We start from the raw sequence: 6,355 nt of genomic DNA, 5'->3' as shown, positions 1-6,355 counted from the left end.
CAAGATCCCGAGAGGAGAATGGAGGAGAAGGGATTGTGGCGTGGCCATACCCCCTGGGGGGTGATTTCTCGCTTTCTGTCTCTATGTCTTTGTCTGTCTGGCGAGCGCACGCACCCTATAGCGAAAACCTCTCAAAAAAATTAATTAAATTAATAAATAGAAATAAAAACACAGGCAGTAATATTTCATATATAGTGCTGTGTTCCCTGCTTTTCTTACTTGAAAATATATCCGGAAACTTACTTTTCAGCATCACAGGTAGGTTTCTGATTTGAGTGAATACTTTGAGACAGACGGAGACACAGCCGGCCCTCGCCCCGCCCCGGCCCCCGCCCTGGGAGGCGTGCGGGCGCCGTTTCCCCAGAACAAGTCGAGTCCATGGACAGCATCTATAAGTAGACAACAACAACAAAATGTAACTCCTGAGAGATGCCAGACCTGGACTCCGGTGCGGCCAAGTGGTAGGGTCCGACAGACCTGCTTACTGAGGTCAGTCCTCGCATGGTCTTAGTGTATTATTACATTAATACGCGGTCTTATTACAATACACAATGTGGATCCATGGTAATACACACACGGGTCATGCTGTATTAACACAACAGATGTGAATATATCATAAAAATGTTTAATAAGTGGTAAATATATTGAAATAAATATTTTAATATACAATATAGTTAAAAAAAAAAAAACCCAACAGATTAAAAGGGAAGTAACTAGCTGGAGAGGGGCCAGCTGGGATGTGGTGGTTTAGGAGGCTGAATTCCCAATGGCCAACAGCACAGTTTGAGTCCCAGACCGGGCGGCTTGACAGTCATGTCAGATGTGGGTGCGTGCTCACTCGACATCCTGAAAGGAGTGAGAAATGAAGGAGAAGGGATTGTTGCATGACCCTCCTCCGTGAGCGGGGTGCTTTCTCATTTTCTCTCCCTCTGTCTGTCTCTGGAGAGTGCACACGCCCTTTGGCAATATTTAAAAAATAAGTAATTGGGGGAAAAAGGAAAACTGGAAGAAGCCGAGAGCTGGCTTACTCAGGAGTTGAGAGTGAGGCCAGCAGCCCCAGCTGGCCCCGGGGTATGCTCGGGGAGGAGGCTGTGGATGGGGTACTGAGGTCCAGGGATCTAGGCAGGACTCCCTCCTGTGGATCTCACTCCAGGCCAGGAGAAGCTTCCAGAAGGCAATATGGCTTCCAGGAATTAAGATGGATCCTGGCGACCTGCTATGTGAGGTGAGAGGGTCCCATACCTCTTGTCCTTCACGCCATAGCAGCCAGCGGGCAGGGTTCTCCTGTTGGCCAGGATCCCAGGCAGCAAGCTCCGTCAGGGAGTCTTGGGACCCTTGGCAAGTGTTGGGATTTCAGGCAGTGACTGCTCCATCCACCTATCGCCCCACAACCCAGGGAACTTTGGAACAGGCCGATGGGGTGACCACAGCACCTGCCTCAGGAACCCTGGCAAGGTCATGAGTTCACAGGCAGGCATGGTGGAAGGGCAGCTGAGTTCCTTGGAATCATCTTGAGCCCTGATGGGCCCTGGCAGGCTCTGCAAAGCTCGGGGAGGGGGCCCTGCCCCACTGGGGACAGTTCTGCAGAGATTGTGGTTCTGGCTCTGGGCTCAAGCTCAGCTCCACCCATCCCAGCTCTGAGCCCAACATCTCTGAGCCTCAGTTTCTCCATCTATGGCATGGGTTCGGTGCGTGGCCTCAGCACTTGCGTGGAACTCCAGCCAGAGGAGTGCGGAAGAAAGTCAGAACCTTTCCTGAGCAGAGCCAGTGCCCTGGGCATGCTCACTCTTGGCACACTCGGAGTGGCTACCTGCCCTGCTCCGGGCCGGCATGCCTGGGGCTGCTGCCTTGGCCTGGAGGGGAGGGCTGAGGTCGGCCAGCTGTCTCCAGCAGGCCCTGCCTTGCCCCGCCTGCCTGCGAGGCCACAGCTCTGGCCCCATCCCTGCTAAGACCTTGGGGCCCCCGAAGCCCATACCCCCTTGTCGGCCCTCCTCCTTGGCCTGCTACCTTCCCCCTTCCGCCCAGCCCTGTAGTCCTCAGCTTTCCTGTCTTCTCCCACCATGGCCTTTGCACGGGTGGTCCCTGCAGGGGGTCCTTGCCTGTCTTTTCCGACTGCTCCAGGTCTCCATGAGACACCCCACCCCTCGAGGGCTGGGGACCAGTCTGTGCCAGCCTCCTACCTCGGGGACAGAGGAGTCTCAGGAAATGCTTGTTCAAAGTAAGAGAAAGGCGGAATGGGGTGGGGGTTGGGGTGAAGGGAGAGGAGGGCAGGGAAAAGGAAGGAAGGAAAGAAGGAAGGAAGGAATGAAGTCTCCCTTGCGTTCCCAAAGGGAACTTCTCTGAAGGCAAGGGTGGCGTCTCTGCCCCAGGGCATGTCTGCAGTCAGGGCTTAGGAAATGCAGGTTGGTGCTGGCAGCTGGCTTGGTCTCTCCCACCGGTCTGGGTGTGGGGACTCAGCTCCTCTTCACTCACAGGGCTGAGCCAGGCCGGGGCCTCTCAGTTCCTCCTACGGAGACTCGCCAGGGAGATGCCAGGACAGGCAGGAGGCAGGCCCCAGAGTGTGGCTGAGTGAGCAAAGGCCTCCACCCCAGCCTGTGTGCACGAGCGTGGAGCAGGGCATACAGCTCCCCCAGCCACATGCCCCTACCTGCGCCTGCCCCTCCATGGGACAGCGCCCCCCGCTGCTGTCCCCTCAGGAGGTGCCCCTTACCCTAGTGGGGAGAGAGGCCTGACACTCCATGAGCGTTGACACGAGCCAGCTCCGGACTAGACTCCATCCGCACACTTCGGGACAATCTTTGCAGTAACTCAGGTAGGTAGGTATCGTCCTCATTTTGCAGATGGGGAAACTGAGGCTCTGACAGGTTACTTGACCTGCCCAAGGTCACACCCAACAGGATTCAAACCTAGACCTGTCCAAGGGCACTGAGCCTCCTGCCTGTCACTCAACATTATTTACTGGGGGATGTCCCAGGGAGTGTTAGGAGAGGGGGGAGACAGGGGTGCTACCCTAGGGCATTTGCAGTCTTGGGGGGTGCCACCCCAGGGCATTCGCAGTGTGTGTGGGGGGTCACAGACTGCACTGAGCGAAGAATTACATCATCCCCTCCCCCCTCTTGTGATCCCTGGAGGAAGCTATGGTACCAGCAGCCCAGGCAGGACCTGGGAAGGTTTTCCAGAGCGTGTGATGCTTGAGGTCTGATCTGAAAGCTAAGAAAACTCTCCAGAGACCAGCAGATGGTGAAATGGTTACGTCGCTGGACTCCCATGTAGTTGATGGTGGTTTTGGTCCTGGACCTGGAGGCATAAACTCACGCTGGGTGCATGTGCATGTGTGCCCAAGATCCCGAGAGGAGAATGGAGGAGAAGGGATTGCGGCGTGGCCATCCCCCCAGGGGGATTTCTCACTTTCTGTCTCTCTGGCAAGTGCACGCATGTCCAACAGCAAAAATCTCTCTCAAAAAAAAGAACTTCCCAGAAAGGCAAATCCTCCTAGGCAGAGGGAACTGCATGTGCTAAGGCCCAGCGGTCAGGGAGGGCCAGGGGGGAGCGAGTGAGAGCTGCCAGGCTGCAGAGGTCAGGTGGGAGCAGAGCCGGTGGTCAGGCAGGCAGCAGGAGCATTGAGCTCTACTCTCAGGGCAGCGGGGGCCCTACAAGGGTTCGGCACCCTGCGGGAGGGGACTGTACATTGTGAAGAGCTGGCTGGGAACAGGTCAGGGTTGGGAGAGCAGCGTGGGGCTCTGCAGCCCGAGCGGGAGCTCCGTGCCCAGCTGGGCCCAAATGGGTGGCGTGGCGGGCAGGGAGGATGCTAGCACGGAGCCAGCAGAAGGGTGAGGGGCTGGGGTTCCAAGGCCCTGGCTACCCACCAGCCACCTGTCAGCCAAGCACAAGCAGAACCAAGGGCCCGGGGACACAGGAAGACACTCCCTAAGAGCTTCCAGGAACTGAGATAGGCAGGAAATAGCCCTAGGGCATCCCTGGGAGGAGGGGTATGAGCCCCTGTGCACCCCACAGCTGCTGAGTGACCATGGAGAGGCTGAGAGCTGAGGGCCCTCTGAGTGAGACCTCCTCCCAGGAAGCCCCAGCGCAGGCCAGTGGGCTCTATTCAGGAAGCACAGGCGTGAGGAGGAGGCCCTGAGCAGGACAAGATTCCAGCTCTATAGAGCTGCCAGCGTGTGCCCAAGATCCCGAGAGGAGAATGGAGGAGAAGGGATTGCGGCGTGGCCATCCCCCCAGGGGGATTTCTCACTTTCTGTCTCTCTGGCAAGTGCACGCATGTCCAACAGCAAAAATCTCTCTCAAAAAAAAGAACTTCCCAGAAAGGCAAATCCTCCTAGGCAGAGGGAACTGCATGTGCTAAGGCCCAGCGGTCAGGGAGGGCCAGGGGGGAGCGAGTGAGAGCTGCCAGGCTGCAGAGGTCAGGTGGGAGCAGAGCCGGTGGTCAGGCAGGCAGCAGGAGCATTGAGCTCTACTCTCAGGGCAGCGGGGGCCCTACAAGGGTTCGGCACCCTGCGGGAGGGGACTGTACATTGTGAAGAGCTGGCTGGGAACAGGTCAGGGTTGGGAGAGCAGCGTGGGGCTCTGCAGCCCGAGCGGGAGCTCCGTGCCCAGCTGGGCCCAAATGGGTGGCGTGGCGGGCAGGGAGGATGCTAGCACGGAGCCAGCAGAAGGGTGAGGGGCTGGGGTTCCAAGGCCCTGGCTACCCACCAGCCACCTGTCAGCCAAGCACAAGCAGAACCAAGGGCCCGGGGACACAGGAAGACACTCCCTAAGAGCTTCCAGGAACTGAGATAGGCAGGAAATAGCCCTAGGGCATCCCTGGGAGGAGGGGTATGAGCCCCTGTGCACCCCACAGCTGCTGAGTGACCATGGAGAGGCTGAGAGCTGAGGGCCCTCTGAGTGAGACCTCCTCCCAGGAAGCCCCAGCGCAGGCCAGTGGGCTCTATTCAGGAAGCACAGGCGTGAGGAGGAGGCCCTGAGCAGGACAAGATTCCAGCTCTATAGAGCTGCCAGCGCAGGGGGAGGCAGTGAGTCAGGGAGAGTGAATGGACGACGCGGGCATGAATCTGAGCGATAGAGGTGCTGCTGATGGAGGCTCTCTGGCAGGTGGGGCTGGGGTCTGCCTTAGACACAGGGTCAGGGTGGGAGCGTGAGCGCTGGGAGCTGAGCCTAAAGGATGCAAATAAGCAGAAAAGAGCATTCTAGAAGGACACAGCCAGCGGCCAGCCTGAAGGCTTGAGATGGGACAAAGAAGCCAGGTGGCTGGGAGGGAGAGTGGCAGGAGCAGGGGGCCAGGCCTCAGTGAGCGTCCTGCGGGGAGAGATGTGGGGGTTTCAGGCAGGAGGTGCTGTGCCCAGAGCCCTGGCCCCTGAATCTCCCTTCTCCCCGCTGCCTGTAAAGCCCCTCGGCCAAACTTCCCCGTTGCTGCCCTTTCCCGGGTCTCTCCAGGGTCCTTGCTCAGCCTTGTGACCGGTATTGTCTGAGCTGGGATTCCCCAAGGGGAACTAAGACGCACCACCCTAAAAGTCACATGCACGGACGTCCTTCCATGAGCCTGGCCCGGTGCAGGGGTGCTACTAGCCCTACCCCCGAGGCCCTCGCCTGATCCCTGGGAGGCAGTTCTACCAGCCCATCTCGGAGACAAGAGACCCAGACTCAGAGCAACTTGCTCAGAAGGCAGGGACCAGGACTGAACCCAGTTCTGTCTGAGCCCAGAGGTTTGTCAACTCTGGCGAGAGCCTCACAGCAAGTGTGTCAGTGGGGTGCAGAGTCTTTCGGGCCTTTCCTCCCTGCCCCCTTCATCTGCTCTGTTGCAGGCAATGACACCACCCTCCCCAGCCAGAGTGGGACACCCCAGGCCATTCTCCCTCCCTATGCCAGGGCCGGGCCCTAAGTGCCCCGAGGGGCCCTGTAGAGCTTGAACACCTGCCATCTATGTCATGAGGCTTCTTCCCCCTTCTTGAAGGAAAAGGAGGAAATTAAATTGTGGCAGGTTCTTATCGACCCGGAGAGAAAGCCGCAGAGTGCTGTGGGCACCTTTCCCTAAAGACACGCCGCCGTGAGCGCCGAGCGAGTGTCTGAGCTGGTCCTGCCACCCACAGGGCCCCTGCACAACCTGAAGAGCCCGCTAACACTGTCTGTGGGCCCTGCCGGAGAGGAGCAGTAGGGAGGTGGGTCTCGCCCCGACCCCTTTGCCTTCTGCCATAAGAGAAGTCGTGAGGGTTGAGAATCCCCGACTCGCCTGGAACAGTGCCCTGTGGGCCAGTTCTGAGACGCACGACTGAGACATGCTGGCACCCGCTGGAGCGTGCGCTTCGTTAACTTTCATTCGTTTCCTACGTGTGAGAGAGGGAAA

At 58.4% G+C, this 6,355-nt stretch overlaps 1 pseudogene; it reads right to left on the bottom strand.

Moving 5' to 3' along the window:
• Positions 1–4,554: 4,554 nt before the first annotated feature.
• Positions 4,555–6,355, bottom strand: part of LOC102500391 (developmental pluripotency-associated protein 3-like) — a 22,334-nt pseudogene continuing 20,533 nt past the window's right edge.

This window comes from Tupaia chinensis, unplaced genomic scaffold, assembly GCF_000334495.1.
Source record: "Tupaia chinensis unplaced genomic scaffold, TupChi_1.0 Scaffold000182_1, whole genome shotgun sequence".
Classification (NCBI taxonomy): domain Eukaryota; kingdom Metazoa; phylum Chordata; class Mammalia; order Scandentia; family Tupaiidae; genus Tupaia; species Tupaia belangeri.
This window is presented reverse-complemented; position numbering and strand designations above follow the sequence as displayed.